At 43.0% G+C, this 19,542-nt stretch overlaps 1 long non-coding RNA gene and 1 pseudogene across 2 annotated transcripts; both read right to left on the reverse strand.

The window, feature by feature from the left end:
* Positions 1-258: 258 nt before the first annotated feature.
* On the reverse strand, positions 259-7,631 carry LOC115830988. The gene is made up of 3 exons (XR_004026534.1): positions 7,540-7,631; positions 5,468-5,473; positions 259-285 (listed from the first exon to the last, which is right to left on the reverse strand). It is a non-coding gene; the product is annotated as an uncharacterized LOC115830988 (long non-coding RNA).
* A 2,767-nt stretch (positions 7,632-10,398) lies between these two features.
* LOC115830819 lies at positions 10,399-16,664 on the reverse strand (annotated as a pseudogene). The gene is made up of 2 exons (XR_004026335.1): positions 16,587-16,664; positions 10,399-11,530 (listed from the first exon to the last, which is right to left on the reverse strand). The product of XR_004026335.1 is annotated as a glycine cleavage system H protein, mitochondrial pseudogene (transcript).
* Positions 16,665-19,542: the final 2,878 nt, after the last annotated feature.

Raw genomic sequence — 19,542 nt, forward strand, 5'->3', positions numbered from 1 at the left:
TTCTGAGACAGAGTCTCACTCTATTACCCAGGCTAGAGTACAATGGCATGACCTTGACTCACTGCAACCTCTGCCTCCCAGGTTCAAGCAATTCTCCTGCCTCGGCCTCCCAAGTAGCTGGGATCACAGGTGTGCACCACCATGCTCAGCTAATTTTTATATTTTTAGTAGAGACGGGGTTTCACCATGTTGGCCAGGCTGGTCTCGAACTCCTGACCTCAGTTTATCCACGTGCCTCCACCTCTCAAAGTGCTGGGATTACAGGCGTGAGCCACAGTGCCCAGCCTGCCTGACCACATTTCTACCAGGTAATAGTGAACGTGTGCTGAAGTGTCAAAGGTGGGTTTTATTAAGCAGGCCAGAGCTTGTTTGTGACAAAGTCTAGGCCCACTGTTGTTAGGCATCTCTGACTGTTTATAGATGAATGGTTAGAACCACAAGTGGGCTCATTTAATGAAAAACTAAATTTAAAACACCTTGGAGCCAGTATCAAGGACATTTTCACATTAAAAAATGTGGTTTGGTGTTTGGCTTGGATTAGATAAATCTTCAAAAGTGAATTGGCTGATTGGATTCACCTGGCCTGGAGGTAAAGGCTATGGAAAGAACCTCTGACCTAGTTATTCGTGGGGGATTTTTAAATTTACATTTAAATATAAGATTGTGGATAAACATATACCCACTGGCTGGGCACTGGCTCACGCCTGTAATTCCAGCACTTTGGGAGGCCAAAGCAGGTGGATCACCTGAGGTCAGGGGTTCAAAACCAGACTGACCAACATGGTGAAACCCTATCTCTATTTAAAATACAAAAATTGGCTGGGTGTGGTTGCGGGAGTCCTGTAACAATCTCTTCAGCACATAGCACCTGCTTAATAAACATTACATTAGTACATGTGAAAATGTTTTCCCAACGCAGATTTATTCAGACATGGCTGCTTTTTGTTTGTTCTGAAAACTTTAAAGAGCCAGCAAAAAATATGAAAATCAGTTGTCTTCATTTTTCCTCAAGTTGGCTTATTGAATTCACCTGTTCTGCCTTGGTTGGGAAGTGACATGACCTCTGATCTACTTTTCTTCTGAGGCTTTATTACCAAACATTCATATATGGGCATTACCTAAACAAACCCATGAAACACATTTTGTGTGTATATGTCTTTATTTTTTGGGCGCCTGTAACCCCAGCTACTCGGGAGGCTGAGGCAGGAGAATCGCTTGAACCTGGAAGGTGGAGGTTGCGCCATTGCACTCCAGCCTGAGCAACAAGAGCGAAACTCCATCTAAAAGAAAAAAAAAAAGATATAGGAGTCATTGGCTAGGCACGGTGGCTCACGCCTGTAATCTCAGCACTTTGGGAGGCCGAGGCAGGCGGATCACCTGAGGTCGGGAGTTCGAGACCAGCCTGACCAACATGGAGAAACCCTGTCTCTACTAAAAATACAAAATTAGCCAGGCATGGTGGCACATGCCTGTAATCCCAGCTACTTGGGAGGCTAAGGCAGGAGAACTGCTTGAATCCAGGAGTCGGAGGTTGCAGTGAGCTGAGATTGCACCATTGTACTCCAGCCTGGGCAACAAGAGTGAAACTCCTCTTAAAAAAAAAAAAAAAAAGATATAGGATTCATTGAAAGGGGTAAAATGGTTGACTGGTGCCTAGTGAAGTGAGTAGAAATCTAGTCTAACCTCTCCAGATGTGACTGTAGAGGACTATAGATACCAAATAGGCAGAGAAACAAGTCTGCCTGCACATTGAGGAAACAAAATCCACTGTGCAGCACAATTGTTGAGTTGACTGGAAGCCTGAGTGAGAAAGGCCCCTCTAGAGTAAACCTTGGTTGTCACCTTACGTGTTTATATTACGTCTGGTAATTCTAGACAGTGTTTGGGAAATATAATTACAAGAAAAATTTTCCCCAGCCCCAGAGTAACTTCACAATGATAGAATAGAAAAAAAACAAAAACTGTTTTACTACACAATTAAATCAGAATGTGACATGCATCAGTCAATCTCCTTAAGAGACTGTAAAGACAAAAATATGGTCACCATAATTAATCCACAAGCAGAAGAATTTGCGCACCATGTCATACATAGTTTATCCTGAATTCACCTGTCAATTGGGGAGGCCATCCATGTGTGCTAATTGATTATAATCAATGACAAAATAAATTCCTCACATCTTCATGACAAGTCGTAATTTTACAACTTGAATCCAGGTGCATGCTGAAGGTAGGCTCTCACTCTGTTACAAAAATGATTGAAAAGGGCACTATCTTTTTGATCATTTACATTTTAAAGCAATGGCTGTCTACTCCCTGAGCACTGGGCTGTAGCACACCTACCTGCCTTCTACTGGTGGCTGGTGTCATCTCTTGACCCCTACCATCTGCCACTGAGGCACAGCCCACAGCATACAGCTCACATATTACATGGACACCAATTGCTACAACATCACTCCAGTGCCACATCAGAGAGTGAGGCCTGAGCTGCAGGAGAGCCTGCAGGCCTCCTGCGTAGGACTGCACCTTCACAAGAATGGAAACGGGAGCAGTGTTTCAGCCTCACTTTCTAGGTGACATGAAAAAATACTGCTGGATTTCCAAGATAAGTCCAGATAGAGATAGCTCCAAGGGTTTTCACTATGATAGCCCACCTCATTCATAGACACCATGGGATATTAATAGGGCTTCTGAAACAGAAACCCAAAGCATTGGAAGAAAAACAGCTCTCAGTCTGAGCAAGATTATATTGAGAAAAAGAAGTTAAAAGCATTCTTTAAAAAACTCAGATTAAAGATTGATCAAGTTTACCGGAAAATATTCCCCTAAACGAAATTTCTTTCTAAACACTCAGAGTGCACAGCTACTCTCAGCGTGAGAAACATGAGCATTATGAAGGGGGCATATTCTCAGCAGAATTTAGTAAGGTTTCTCTCCCATCTCTGGGGCTCTCATCTCCTAGCCATTGAATAGGGGATTTATATTGAAATACATCTGACAATTTCCATCAGCACTTTTTGATGAAGAATTGAAAAATTACTTTGTTCATATAGTGGAATATATTTGAGCTTGCAACATGGCTAACTAAAGAGGTATTATGGTTTTTGGGTGCCCACATCGCCCTTGTTTATTTGTCCTGTAATAGCAGCATTCCAATTTAGTGAAATGAAAGACACTAAAATCATGCTTACCTATAATTATGCCTTTGGATACATTAATAAGCATGTGAGACTAATATCTACTGTAAGAATTTGGTAGTGAATTTTCTTTGGATATTAGATGTAAATATCTAAGTATAATTTGTGTACTAGCCATATTGTACATAAAAATTTTTTAAGTTGTCTGTAACCATAATTCAATTAAAACCCTTTATATTTCTGAAGTATGAATAACAATTTAAAATGACTATTTAAGGGATCTATTCAAAGTAAATACTGTGGCTTTATATTCATACTATTGTAGAAAATACTGTTTAATTTTTTCTACGAACACTATGCATAACTATTCTTACTGTTCTGAAGTAATAAACAGAAACCAAAGTATAACTACAGACTTCACTTTTCATACACTGAACCTTTTGCAGTGTAAGTACTTCGGCCTGCAAATATTGCATAACTACTTTGGATAATCAGTATTTTTTGTCAAAAGAATTTACTCAGTATAGTAAAGTCTATCATTCTGTACTGCTAAATTTAATCCTATCTTTGTGCTCAACTTTTGTGTGCTCTTAAAATGAGCTTTAATCTAAACAAATCTACTTTAAAAGACTAAAAATAAAAAAAGTTTGTCAAAACAAAAACAAATCTGGGGAGCGCCTCTGCCCGGCCACTCCATCTGGGAGGTCTACAATGGAGGCCAGAAGCAATGTAGGGGCTGGACGTGGAGGCTCACGCCTGTGGTCCCGGCACTCTAGGGGGCGAGGCGGGTTGATCACTTCGGGCTAGGAGTTCGAGACCAGTCTGGCCAACTTTGCGAAACATGAAAAATACAACAGACAAACCAACCAACCAACTCAGTGACAGCAAAACAGGTCTACCCTGGAGTCATACTCTAATTTTTTCTATTTTCCTCCCTTTCTGATCCTTTATCCCACTTTCTTTTTCTTCCTCTTCCTTCTCCCTCTTCTTTGTCAAATAGAGGATTGAGTTATTATCACTGATCCACATAAAGTCCCTCTCTACCTTATTTTAACTCCCACCCCCCACTTCTATTCCCCGACTTCCCATGTGTAACCTTCCTAATATGTTTGATACGCATCTTTTTGTTTGTAGTATTTTTAGAAAATGTTTATTGTTTTTGTGTGCAAAAAAAATTAATAAAAAAAAAAACATAAAAAAAAAAAAAAAAAAACAAATCTGGGGTCCTAGATAAAGACAATCTCGAGTCAAAAATAGTAACAAAAGGTTTCTATAGTTGTTACTATGATTTACATATCTTTCAAAACAACAAAGAAAAAAATCTACATATAATCTGAATGCTTTAAGAAAAGAGAGATTGGCAAAATATCCCCTCTTATTTTTAACAAAGGAGAATAAAGCGTCGTTTCTTTTTTTTGCGACATAGTCTCGCCCTGTAGCCCAGGAAGGAGTGCAGTGGCCCGATCTTGGCTCACTGCAAACTCAGCCTCCTGGGATCAAGCGATTTGCCTGCCTTAGCTTCTCGAGTAGCTGGGACTACAGGCATGCGCCACCACACCTGGCTAATTTTTGTATTTTCAGTAGAGACGGGGTTTCACCATATTGGCCAGGCTGGTCTCAAACTCCTGACCTTGTGATCCACCCGCCTCGGCCTCCCAAAGTGCTGGGATTACAGGCGTGAGCCACCATGCCCAGCCAAAGCCTCTTCTTTCTAATTTATATTTTCTCCTACAATAGCCAGGTCTCTGGACATGTTCTTGAACTCCAGGACATCTGAATTTTGCACACTGAAAGAATGTTTGTGGGGAGAAAAGCAGAAGGGAGAAAGGTGTTATTTAAAAAGCAAATTCTTAGAGATTTATGAAGAAACTTGGATTCTCACACAATAACAAGAGACAACTAAAACACCCCAGAAACACTAACAGATCATTGAGGCAGGAATTTTACAAAGATATTAGGACCCAAACTCATCACTTGAACAAATGGTTGTAATAGACATCCATAGAACTCTCCCAAATAGACATCTACAGAACTTTATTTAAAAACATAATATACATTATTCTCATCACCATGTGGCACATACTCTGAAATATTGACCACACAATCAGAAATACAACAATTCTTAGCAAATTCAAACATCCCAAAATCATACCAACCACACATTCAGATCACAGCTTGATAAAAATATAATTCAATACAAAGATAACCACTTGAAACCATATAATTACATGGAAATTAAACAAGCTGCACCTGAATGACTTTTGGGTAAATAATGAAATTAAGGCAGAAATCAAAACATTATTTGAAACAAATGAGAACAAAGTACAACATACCAGAATCTCTGCAACACAGCTAAGGCAGTGTTAAGAGGAAAATCTATAGCACTAAATGCTCACATCAAAAAGTTAAAAAGTGGGGCCGGGCGCGGTGGCTCACGCCTGTAATCCCAGCACTTTAGGAAGCTGAGGCAGGCAGATCGCGAGGTCAGGAGATCGAGACCATCCTGGCTAACATGGTGAAACCCCGTCTCTATTAAAAATACAAAAAATTAGCCAGGCATGGTGGCAGGTGCCTGTAGTCCCAGCTACTCAGGAGGCTGAGGCAGGAGAATGGCATGAACCTGGGAGGCAGAGCTACAGTGAGCCGAGATCGCGCCACTGCACTCCAGCCTGGGTGACAGAGCGAGACTCCGTCTCAAAAAAAAAAAAAAAAAGTTAAAAAGTTCTCAACAACCTAACATAATAAAAGAATGAGAGAAGCAAGAGAAAACCAACCCCTAAGCTAGCTGAAGGCAAATAATAACCAAAATTAGATCTGTACTAATGGAGATTTAGACATTAAAATACAAATAACTATTGAAATCTACTATGAACACCTCTACACACACAAGCTAGAAAATCTAAAATGAATAAATTTCTGAATACATCCTAACAAGACTGAACAACAACAAAAATTGAATCCCTGAATAGACCAATAACAAGCTCCAAAACTGAATTACTAATAAGTAACCTAGCAACCAAGAAAACTCCAGGACCAGAGAGATTCACAGCTGAATTTTACCAAAGGTACAAAAAAGAGCTGCTACCATTTCTTCTAAAACTATTCCAAAATATTAAGAAGGCACTCCTCCCCAACATATTATATAAGAATAGCATCATTCTGATACCAAAACCTAGCAGAGATAAAACAGAAAAAGAAAACTTCCAGCCAATATTCTTGATGACCACTGATGCAAAAATCTTCAACAAAATACTGGCAAACTGAATCCAGCAGCACATCAAAAAGCTAATCCATAGGCCAGGCCCAGTGGCTCACGCCTGTAATCCCAGCACTTTGGGAGGCCGAGGAGGGCAGATCACGAGGTCAGGAGATCACAACCATCCTGGCTAACACAGTGAAACCCCACCTCTACTAAAAATAAAAACAATTAGCCGGGCGTGGTGTCAGGCACCTGTAGCCCCAGCTACTCAGGAGGCTGAGGCAGGAGAATGGCGTGAACCTGGGAGGCAGAGCTTGCAGTGAGCCGAGATAGCGCCACTGCGGTCTGGCCTGGGCGAAAGAGCGAGACTCTGTCTCAAAAAAAAAAAAAAAAAGAAATGTACAGATCTAATGTTATTCCTACCAAACTACCAAAAACATGCTCAACAACAACAACAACACTATTTAAAAATTCACATGGAACCAACAAAGAGCCCAAATAGCCAAGGCACTTCTAAGCAAAAAGAACAAAGCTGGAGGCATTACATCAACCAATTTCAAACTATACTACAGAACTACAGTAATTAAAGCTGCATGGCACTAGTACAAAAACAGACTCATAGACCAATGTGACAGAATAGAGCCCAGAAATAATGCCACACATCTACAACCATCTGATCTTCAACAAAGCTGACAAGGGGAACGTGGGAAGAATTCCCTATTAATAATTACTGCTGTAATAATTAGCTAACACTATGTAGAAGATTGAAACCAAATGCCTTTATTACACCATGTACCAAAATCAACTCAAGATAAATTAAGGACTTAAATGTGAAACTTAAAAAATTATAAAATACCCGGCCGGACACGGTGGCTCAACCCTGTAATCCCAGCACTTTGGGAGGCCGAGGCGGGTGGATCACAAGGTCAGGAGATGGAGACCATCCTGGCTAACACAGTGAAACCCCATCTTTACTAAAAATACAAAAATTAGTTGGGCGTGGCGGCATGCGCCTGTGGTCTCAGCTGCTGGGGAGGCTGAGGCAGGAGAATGGCGTGAACCCAGGAGGCAGAGCTTGCAGTGAGCCAAGATCGTGCCACTGCACTCCAGCCTGGGCGACAGACCGAGACTCCATCTCAAAAAAAAAAAAAAATTATAATACACCCTGGAAGATAACCTAAGAAATACCATTCTAGACATAGAAACTGGCAATGATTTTATGATGAAGATAAGAAAAGCAATTGAAACAAAAGCAAAAATTGACAAATGGGACCTAATTAAAGAGGTATTTCACAGCAGAGAAAACTATCAACAGAGTAAACAGACAACCTACAAACTAAAAGAAAATATTAGCAAACTATGCTTCTGAGAAAGGTCTAATATCCAGCATCCATAAGGAACATACATAAATTTATAAAAACAACATTATAAAGTAGGCAAAAGACATGAACAGATGCTTTTCAAAAAAGACATACATGTGGCTAACAAGCATATGAAAAAATGCACATCACTAGTTATTAGAGAAATGCAGAGAAAAACCACAATAGCATCTCACACCAGTCAGAATTGCTATTATTAAAGTCAAAAAATCACAGATGCTGGCAAGGTTGAAGAGAGAAGGGAATGGTTATACACTATTAGTGGGAGTATAAATTATTTCAACCACTGTGAAAAGTAGTGTGTTTATCACAAAACTAAAAAGAGAATTACCATTTGACTAAGCAACCTCATAATTGGATATATACCCAAAGTAATAGAAATTATTTTATCATAAAGACACATGCACATGTATGTTCACTGCAGCCCTATTCACAATAACAAAAACATGGAATCACCTGGTATGCCTATCAATGGTAGACTGGATAAAGAAAATATAATATGGTAGGGTACATTGGATCACACCTGTTTGGGAGGCCAAGGGATGTGGATTGCTTGAGCTCAAAAGTTCGAGACCAGCCTGGGAAATGTGGAAAAACCCCATCTCTACAAAAAATACAAAATGAAAAATTAGGCTGAGCGTGGTGGCTCATGCCTGTAATCCCAGGACTTTGGGGGGCTGAGGCAGGTGGGTCATGAGGTCAGGAGTTCAAGACCAGCCTGGCCAACATGGTGAAACTCTGTCTCTATTAAAAATACAAAAATTAGCTGGGTGTCGTGTAGTGCGTCTATAATGCCAGCTACTCAGGAGGCTGAGGCACGAGAATCACTTGAACCCAGAAGGTGGAGGTTGCAGTGAGCCAAGATTGCACCACTGCACTCCAGCCTGGTAACAGAGGGAGGCTCTGTCTAAAAAGAAAGAAAGAAAGAAAAAAGAAAAATTAGCCAGGCATAACGGTGCATGCCTGTAGTCCCAAGTACCTGGGGGGCTGAGGTAGGACGATTTCCTGAGCCCAGGAGGTTGAGGCTGCAGCAAGCCAAGATCACACCACTGCACTGCAGACTGGACTACAGCATTAGACCTTGCCTCCAAAAATAAATAAAAGGCTTAATAAAAACAAAATATGGTACATAAACATCATGGAATACTGTGTGGCCATAAAAAAGACCAAAATTATTTTTTTGGCAGCAACATGGATAGAGCTGGAGACCATTACCTTTAGAAAACTAATGCAGAAACAAAGCCAAATGCATTTTCTCCTTTATAAGAGCTAATAATAAGAACACATGGACACAAAGAGAGGAACAACAGACACTAAGGCCTAATTTAGGGTGAAGGATGAAAGGACAAAAAGGATCAAATCAATACCTGTTTAGTGCTATGCTTGTACCTCAGCAACAAAATAATCTGCACACCAAAGCCCCTAACAAAATTTTACCTATATAACAATCCTGCACGTGTACCCCTGAATCAAAAATGAAAGTCAAAAGAAAAAAAAAAATCAACCAGGCATGGTGGCTCACACCTGGAATCCCAGCACTTTGGGAGGCCAAGGTGGGCAGATCACCTGAGGTCAGGAGTTCAAGACCAGCCTGGCCAACACGGTGAAACCCATCTCTACTAAAAACACAAAATTAGCTGGGTGTGGTGGCACACACCTGTAATCCCAGTTACTCGAGAAGCTGAGGCAGGAGAATCACTTAAACCCAGGAGGTAGAGGTTGCAGTGAGCTGAGATCACACCATCACACTCCAGCCTGGACAAAAAGAGCAAAACTCCATCTCAAAAAAAAAAAAAAAAGAAAAGAAAAAAAATCCATGGGTTGGGGAGAGTACAATGTAGGTGGAAGGACTAGTCTGTGCTACAGATAGTGGCCCAGGTGGGGCTGTCCTCTCATTTATTTGTGTCCATGCAGGCAGACGAGATTATGAACAGATGGTCCAGAATCCTAGGCTGGTGGAGAAAACAGGTTCATACTGCAGATTCAGTGTCTTGGTATAGGAATACGTCAGGAGCCTTGTAGACACTTTTGTGGGTTTTGGCAAGAAATACCAGGATAAAATATGCTGTGGTGAAATTCCTGGGGTTAATGTCTAGTCCTGGGAGGGGTGTGAACACCTCAATGTCTAGCATCTATTTTTTTTTTTTTTTCCAGAAAATCAAAGTCGGTGATTTATTTTTTATTATGTTAAAGGTGACAAATCTTGGCTTAAGAAAAACCAGATTTGTGACTAAAGGAAACATTTTCTTGGAGCTTTTCATTGTTCTGGCTTAAATTTCCTTTTAAAAAGTAACTTTCCAGCCAGGCACGGTGGCTCACGCCTGTAATCCCAGCACTTTGGGAGGCCGCGGTGGGCGGATCACGAGGTCAGGAGATCAAGACCATCCTAGGTAACATGGTGAAACCCCGTCCCTACTAAAAATACAAAAAATTAGCTGGGCATGGTGGCGGGTACCTGTAGTCCCAGCTACTTGGGAGGCTGAGGCAGGAGAATGAGGTGAACCCGGGAGGCGGAGCTTGCAGTGAGCCGAGATAGCGCCATTGCGCTCCAGCCTGGGCGACAGAGTGAGACTCCGTCTCAAAAAAAAAAAAAAAAAATTTCCATAAGTTAAAGTTAGCACTTTCACAAATACTAGCAGAGTCACTAAATGAAATACTAACAACAAAACAAAAAATATGATTAACAAAGAAGTATTTTATTATTTTGCTGCAAAGCTGTTGCTTCACTGTATAAACATAGCATCAGCAAATGCAGTGTATTGCAAAATTAAGATAGTGTTGTTCCTCATCTGACACTGTACAAGCAACAAAAACCTCTTCACTCCCAGTTATTTCCAATAGAAAGATCATTAAGTATTTCAGCCCAAATCTAGGTATGGATATATGCAAGTTACAATATTATATAAAGCTTAAGAATAACAATGTTATCTTTGAATTATGTAATTTTTATAACCAGTTTTTACCATGGATAATTTCATGAATTCTGAATACCAGAGCCTAGACTAAAAATCATAGGATATTGTGAAAAGACGTGTATTATATTTATGTATAATCATTAGAAAGTTAAAGGGCCTTTTCTTTCATTAGCAGTGTTAACAGTAGTTTTTTCCCCCCATCAGTAATGCTAAAAGTTGCTATTCTAGGTCTTCCATGCACCACTAATTTAAGACAACTCTGCTGGGTTATTTCACACTAGTTTATTTAGGGATTCCATTTTCACTCATCAATAGATTTTCTCTATCTCTCATATGCTTCTTCACTCGTAAGTTCATCTAGTTCTGAAGGGTTACTTAGTGTCATCTTGATCAGCCAACCATCTTCATGACAAGATTTGTTTACAAGTCCTGGATTTTCTCCAAGAGCTTCGTTAATTTCAGTTACTTCTCCTGATAAAGGAGAATAGAGTTCGCTAGCAGCTTTCACACTTTCCAAAGCACCAAACTCATCTTGTTCAATTTTGTCCCAACTTCAGGCAGACTACAGTAAACAACATCTCCCAACGCTTCCTGAGCAAAATTGCTGATTCCCAGTGTTCCAATATCATTTTCTGTTGCCATCCATTCATGTTTCTCTGTGAATTTACGCACCGAGAGCAGAGCTGGTCCCGCGCGCAGCGTCCGAACGGGGTGGCGCCCACCCCCAGCTGCCAGGGCCTCGGCGGGCCAGGGCGCGGCAGGTGACAGGGCCGCGCGAAGGGTGCAGAGCACCGCCCGCACGCAAGCTCCGTGCCACTCGCAGCGCCACGTTCGCAGGGGTGCTGGGGGTCGCAGCTCTAAGCCACGGCCAACCGCGCGGGGAGGCGGGGCGGGGCGGGACCTCTAGTAGGCATCTTTGTTAGTGGGTGAAAATTCTGGGGTGGTAGCTGTGGGGAAAAGGGGATCTGTTATCAGCGCTCCTTTCCTCTAAGTTTTCAGTCCTCTCTCACCCTGGGAGGTGACCTGGAATCACAGGACAATTGGCAGTGTGACAGCCTGTGTACAGGAGAGCAGAGCCTCCCTTTCCCAGATACCTAGAGGTACATTCCAGGCCAGGCCTCTGAGATATCTTTCTTCTGGCACCAAATCTGTAGTTTGCTGAATATCAAGTAATTCTCCAACACCAACGCACTGTCTAAAACTTGAATTCTGACTGTTAGTCCAAGCTGCACCATTTTGCAAGCCCCCCCCCGCCCCCACCATTTCGCAGACCATGGTCAGAATGAAACATTCCACGGGGATTCGGGCCGTGCCAAACATCCCGCCCAACCACAGGACTTTCTTATCACACCCATCTGTGTAACAGTCCGAGCAACCTCCTTATTACCTCTTGCTGGAAAAAGGGCCAAACTGCCTGACCACAAGAACATCTTATCAATATCCATCCAGGCAGCAAGCCATACTGCCTAGATCCCTCCCACCAGTCTGAGCCAACATACAATTCCATTTTATGTCCTTCCTAAGAACATGCTGACTTCAGGGTACAACACTTTCTAATCCAAAATCTGATATTTTCTCACTCCATTTGCCATTCCCCTTCCACCTTCTTTCTAATCTTGTTTGCTCCTCCCTATGAAAGAAAGCCTTTGTCTGCCTAAACTTTGCAATCCTTAAAGATTTTATAGTTGGTACTTCCTTCTGTTGCAATACTCTTTTAAAATTCAAATGTTTTAATAGAAACCTAATTTTGTTTTATTTTACAAAATCTAGAAACTGCCTCAAAACAATAACAACTTTATTTTCAGTAAGACCCTCCCATTCCTTTTCCATTTTAACTTTAACTGCATCTGCCTGTGGGTCCCCAGCTTTCCAGGGCTCTGTAGCTTCTCTCAGTATAAAGGCTTCTTCTATGGCTGGTCTGAGCAAGCTGGGACATCTGCAGGGGCGGCTCCCCAGAAAGAACTAACTGGGACTTTTAATAACCTCCTTTTGCAGACTCAATATTAGCCTCAGCTTGAAGTCACTGGGCTCAAGCCTTAATTTCCATGTCAGTTATTCATTTGGTTTTTGAAACTAAGTGTTTGAAAAATTCAGCAAAATTACTCAAACATGGTGTTAATATAAGAATTTTTTTTTTTTCCCACACAGAGTCTTGCTCTCTTGCCCAGGCTGGAGCGCAGTGGCACAATCTCGGCTCACTGCAATCTCTGCCTCCCACGTTCAAGCGATTCTCCTCCTTCAGCCTCCTGAGTAGCTGGGATTACAGGCACCCGCCACCACGCCTAGCTAATTTTTGTATATTTAGTAGAGACGGGGTTTCACCATGTTGGCCAGGCTGGTCTTGAACTCCTGACCTCAGGTGATCTGCCTGCCTCAGCCTCCCGAAGTGCTGGGATTACAGGCGTGAGCCACCGCACTCGGCCGACAGTTATATTTTATACCTCAATAAGAAATGCAAATGTATCTATTCCTTTCAGAAAATAAACCCATTATTTTTTGTTTGTTTGTTTGTTTTCTTTAAGACGGAGTCTTGCTCTGTCGCCCAGGCTGGAGTGCAGTGGCGCGATCTTGGCTCACTGCAAGCTCCGCCTCCCGGGTTCCCGCCATTCTCCTGCCTCAGCCTCTTGAGTAGCTGGGACTGCAGGCGTCCGCTGCCACGGACGCCTTGGAATTCTGTTTGTAATCACCCAGCCATTTAAAAAAGACACACACACCTGAGAAAATTCCAGAACTCACTCTGGGCAAGAAAAAGGTAAATGAGAATTGTTAACAAATGGAGTATGAAATTAGGTATTAATTTACTCTGAAACCCACTTCTTTGGTACCCTTTGTGAACATTTTCTTACGTTTTAAGTCCTACTAATAAAATGCAAGTTACAGTTTAAAAGCTGAAGTCAAAATAAGTGAACAAATTTTTTCAAGGTAACAAACCTAAAGAGTGGCAGTACTGATGAGAAAACAAATGTGTCTGACTCACGTGTCAAATCAGGCCACTTGAAAGATTCTCCCACCCCATCCTCTCAGGAGACACTGCCCTATGCCTCAGTGAGTGCCCCAGATGCTTTTTACTTTGCAAGTTCTTGAACCATTTCACTGGGGTCATGTTTGGGTTTTTTGTCTTTGGGGATACTATCTTTTCTTTCACAAATCTTAGAGAATACAGATGGCAGAAATTATTTTTGTGCTTTACCTTCAATGGCAGCATCTGATTGGCTGAACAGCAATGTCTCCAAGAAATAAGCTGGGTTAGGCGAAGACAATCTTACTATCTAAAAAAGCCTGGGCACGGTAGCTCACGCCTGTAATCCCAGCACTTTGGGAGACCAAGATGGGCAGATTACCTGTGGTCAGGAGTTCGAAACCAGCCTGGCCAACATAACAAAACACCATCTCTACTAAAAACACAAAAATTAGGCCGGGCGCGGTGGCTCATGCCTGTAATCTCAGCATTTTGGGAGGCCGAGGCAGGCAGATCATGAGGTGAGGAGATCAAGACCATCCTGGCTAACATGATGAAACCCCGTCTCTATGAAAAATACAAAAAATTAGCCGGCCGTGGTGGCGGGCGCCTGTAGTCCCAGCTACTCGGGAGGCTGAGGCAGGAGGCAAGAGAATGGCATGAATCCGGGAGGCAGAGCTTGTAGTGAGCCGAGATCGCGCCACTGCACTCCAGCCTGGGCGACAGAGCGAGACGAAAAACAACAACAACAACAAAATTAGCTGGGTGTGGTGGGCGCCTGTAATCCCAGCGACTTGGGAGGCTGAGGCAGAATTGCTTGAACCTGGGAGGCAGAGGTTGCAGTGAGCCGAGATCGCGCCACTGCACTCCAGTTTCCGCGACTCTGTCTCAAAAAAAAAAAAAAAAAAAAAAATCTAAAAAGGTTTGCTTTTCCAAGGAAGACTACACCAGGCGATTCCTCTCAGCCCCGGGGCACCCACCTGCTCCCTTGAGAGGCTACACTCCATACTTCAGGTTGTCTTATGGGAGAAAATGACTCAGGAGCTGATATTCACTAGACACTCTAGCCGACATAGCCACAGTGGATATCTTGATTCATCCCCAGAGTACTGAAACCCAGGACCAGAAAAAAACTGAAGGGTGGCTGAGGACGCATCACTCCGTAAAGTTTCCAAAGGGAAACCTTCACCCAAAAACATTCACCCAACACCAACATGGCACATGTATACACATGTAACAAAGCTGCACGTTGTGCACATGTACCCTAGAACTTAAAGTATAAAAAAACCTAAAAAATAAAAAAAGGAATCGTTATAGAAAGTACTATGTAGAGATATAAGAAAAGCAGATAAAATCTCTGTGGCTAGGAAAGATAAAAGGAAAAGAGGCACAGATATTTTTTACAATAAAGCGTCAGGGGAATTATTTTCTGCTTTCTTCTCATGGGAAATATTTTCAAACAGAAAACAAAGTGCCATCCAACGCTTTATAAAAAAATGATTAAAATACGGAATATAAAATGCATACTGAATGGCAAAAATTTAAATGCATTCTAAATCTAATGCTTTTTTTTTTTTTTTTTTTTTTTTTGAGACAGTTTTGCTCTTGTTGCCCAGGCTGGAGTGCAATGGCGCAATCTCTGCTCACCGCAACCTCCGCCTCCCGGGTTCAAGCAATTCTCCTGCTTCAGGCTCGCGCCTCAGCCTCCCAAGTAGCTGGGATTACAGGCATGTGCCACCACGCCCAGCTAATTTTGTATTTTTAGTAGAGACGGGGCTTTCCATGTTGGTCAGGCTGTTCTCGGTGATCCATCCGCCTCGGCCTCCCATTGTGCTGGGATTACAGGCGTGAGCCACCGCGACCGGCAATCTAATGCATTTTTTTTGTAAATTACTCTTTGGGGAAACAAAATTCAGCCTTAACCAACTATAAACTGCCAATTAACCAATGATTACCTAACCAGGAAATTTCCACCTTGATCGTACAAATTAAGAAACTACATAACTCTACTAAATCAATTATTGAATTTGGGTTTCTCCATCATGCACTTTAAAGTTTTTTCCATCATGGACTTTATATATAAAGTTTTTCTTTTATATATAAAGTTTTAGGGACATGGATGAAGCTGGAAACCACCATTCTGAGCAAACTATCACAAGGACAGAAAATCAAACACCGCATGTTCTCACTCATAGGTGGGAGTTGAACAATGAGAACACTTGGACACAGGGTGGGGAACATCACACACCGGGGCCTGTCGTGGGGTGGGGGGAGGAGCGAGGGATAGCACTAGGAGATATACCTAATGTAAATGACAAGGTAACGGGTGCAGCACACCAACATGGCACATGTATACACATGTAACAAAGCTGCACGTTGTGCACATGTACCCTAGAACTTAAAGTATAAAAAAACCTAAAAAATAAAAAAAGGAATCGTTACAGAAAGTACTATGTAGAGATATAAGAAAAGCAGTAAAATCTCATTATAAAGAAAAATAAATAAAGTTTCATATATAAAGTTTTTCATGGACCACAAACTACAAACCATAGCTAGCTGGGTGCTCTTCAATTCTTGAATTACTCTTTTTCTTTTTTTTTGAGACGGAGTCTGGCTCTTGTAGCCCAGGCTGGAGCGCAATGGCGCGATCTCGACTCACTGCAAACTTCGCCTCCCGGGTTCAAGCTATTCTCCTGCCTCAGCCTCCAGAGTAGCTGGGATTACAGGTGCCCACCACCACGCCCGGCTAATTTTTATATGTTTAGTAGAGACGGGGTTTCACCATGTTGACCAGGCTGGTCTTGAACTTCTGACCTCAGGTGATCCACCCGCCTCGGCCTCCCAAAGTGCTGGAATTACCGCGTGAGCCACCGCGCCCGGCCCGACTCCCATAAATTTTTAATCCAAAAAAAAAAAGGGAGGGGGACTGGAAACACCACGGCCCAAAGCTCTTCTCATTCATGAACCCCACACCCCGAGTCAGGATTTTCCCTTGACTACCGTCCCGTGGTCCCGGCACAATAGGGGAGAGATGCGGCGCTGCCGGTGCAGAGCTGCCCAGCGAGAGCTCCAGGCCATGGCACAGTCACTGCGCAGGGAGGAGACAGGACGCCCGGGGTCCCCGCTGTCAGCCCAGCCGCCATCTTATGGCTGCAGGGGACTGAGGGCCGAGCTGCACCAAGGACAACTCTGGCCAAGGATTTTGGAGCCGACAGCTGGGAGGCCAGAGTCCCGCCACAGCCACTTCAGACTGGTTCCAACCAGCCCCTCCCCTGTTTCGGGGTGTCGGACCCAGCAGACTCACCATTTTTCTAGGCTTCCCAGGGGGGTCCTGGCATCTTAGCTGTTGATCTCCCAATACCTAGAGGTCACAGGGACACAGAAGCTGGGCCTCTAGAAGCAGAAGACACAGAACAGAGAAGACTTGGAGCTGTGACTGCAGCCAGAGACAAAGGCCGCGCCAAATCTCGAAAGCCGTCCGGTCCACTCCAGCTGCGTGCCTGATTGGATGGATCCCAGCCCAGCGTCCCTGATTGGATAACGTTTAACACCCCACCCCCCTCAGGCCCTGAGTGACAGAAGACGTGCTCAGGTGCTGGGCTGAATGAAAATAGAGTGAAACCTAAGCTGCAGCTTTTTCAGGCAGGGCTTCCTCCCTGAGCTGAGCCAGGCCTGCCCCAGAGGGCATTTGCATTTAACCAAGTGTAAAAGATCATATGCATTTATAAATAATATATTATATGGCTATTCACAAGTGAAGATAATGTAATAACAATTATTTTAAAATGCCAGATTTTATTACCTTCCCGGCTTCTGGTCCTTTGAGCAGGCAGCCTGAGATTTTAAAAAGAAGGCAATCCTCTGAAATAAAATGTGGGCCACATGTGAATTCTAAATTTTCTAGTAGTCAAATTTTAAGAAGAAAGAAGCAACAGGTGGAATAAATGGTAACCATTTAATTAACCCAATATATCCAAAATACTATCATTTTAATATGTGAGCAATGTGTAATTAAGTATATATAATTTTTACTCTAACTTTCTAGCACATCGCAGTTCAGACCAGCCACATTCCAAGCACCCAAAAGCAACATATACCCAATAACTGTCACATTGAAGTGCAGCTGTCAGGGTGGGCAAAGGGCCTGAAAATCCCTTTTCTGCCAGAGGTAAAGGAAGAGCCTCTTCCTACCAACATCTCTCTTTAGTTCCGAGGGTGCAACAGACAGTGACCATAGAAAGAGCAGAGGGCGGCCGGACACAGCGGCTCACGCCTATAATCCAGCACTTTGGGAAGCTGAGGCGGGTGGCTCACTTGAGGTCAGGAGTTCGAGACCAGCCTGGTTATCACGGCGAAACCCCATCTCTACTAAAAATACAAAAATTAGATGGGCGTGGTGGCAGGTGCCTGTAATCCCAATTACTTGGGAGGCTGAGGCAGGAGAATCGCTTGAGCCCCGGAGGTGGAGGTTGCAGTGAGCGAGATCACGCCACTACACTCCAGCCCAGGTAACACAGCAAGACTCTGTCTCCAAAAAAAGAAAGAAAAAAAAGAAAGAACAGAGGGCAGCAGAAATAAAATAACCCCAGGTGGACCACTGCTGGCCATGTGTTTTCCATTTTTGTTCCAGAGATCAGACAGTGAACAAAGGATGATGGGTCCACAGGAGAAGAAAACTCTATGTCTTCAGATATGTCCACAGTCTTGACCTCCAATGTATAAATATAGAGAAAACAGATTAAAGGTAAACTTATTTTGCCATTTGGCCTTGGCCCTAATGGTCAGGCTGTGGTTGTTTTCTCCTGTGGTTTATGGCAATGTGTGAGTATAAGCACCAATCACATGCATACATGTCTACATGTATTTATTCATTTCTCTATATTACAAAACATCCAACTTTAAATCAGGGAAAAAAAGTCAGCACTTTTAGGGTGCCCACTGTTAGAATGTAACTAGTAATCAAGTTGCCATTAATTTTTGGCATCCTATCTGCACTAGGTGCACATATTAGTTAGCTCTTACAGCATAACAAACCATCCAAAACTTCTTAGCTCATTATTGCGATGGTCAGCCATTTAGGCTGGGCTTAGTGGGGCCATTCTTCTGGTCTCAGCTGAGCTCCTTCAGACATGTATCATCAGCTGCCTGTCAACTAGGCAGCTGCGCTTCTGGGCATGAGCTTCTGCTTCTGGGATTGTCAACAAGGGTCACCTTGCTTCTCCTCCCCGTTGTATCTTATCCTCCAGCTGGTGAACATGGGCTTTTTTCATGGAGATGGCAGCATTCTAAAAAACAATTAGAAGCATTTAAAACCACTTGAGCCTAGGCCTCAAACTAGCACACTGTCATGTTCACAGGTTTGTACCACTCTGAACAAATAAGGCCAGCCAGATCTGGAGTTTGGAAAACAGATTGTGGATCTCGATGGGAACACCTGTAAAAGCACCTGGCAATGAGCATGGAACAGGGAGAACAAAAAATTGCTACCATTTGTGCAATCAGAATCATTCTGTTTTTCGGTTTTTTGTTTTGTTTTGTTTTGTTTTTGGATATATGTGGCTTATAGAACTCTTCCACATCAGGCCAGGCGCGGTGGCTCACGCTTGTAATCCCAGCACTTTGGGAGGCCGAGGCGGGCGGATCACGAGGTCAGGAGATCGAGACCACGGTGAAACCCCGTCTCTACTAAAAATACAAAATAATTAGCCGGGTGTGGTGGCAGGCGCCTGTAGTCCCAGCTACTCGGAGAGGCTGAGGCAGGAGAATGGCGCGAACCCGGGAGGCGGAGCTTGCAGTGAGCCGAGATCGCGCCGCTGCGCTCCAGCCTGGGCGACAGAGCAACAGAGCGAGACTCCGTCTCAAAAAAAAAAAAAAAAAAAAAAAAAAAAAAAAAAAAAAAAAAAAAAAAAGAACTCTTCCACATCAAGAAATTGCCCAAACACCCACAGCTATTAAG

This window comes from Nomascus leucogenys, chromosome 17 (assembly GCF_006542625.1).
Source record: "Nomascus leucogenys isolate Asia chromosome 17, Asia_NLE_v1, whole genome shotgun sequence".
NCBI lineage: Eukaryota > Metazoa > Chordata > Mammalia > Primates > Hylobatidae > Nomascus > Nomascus leucogenys.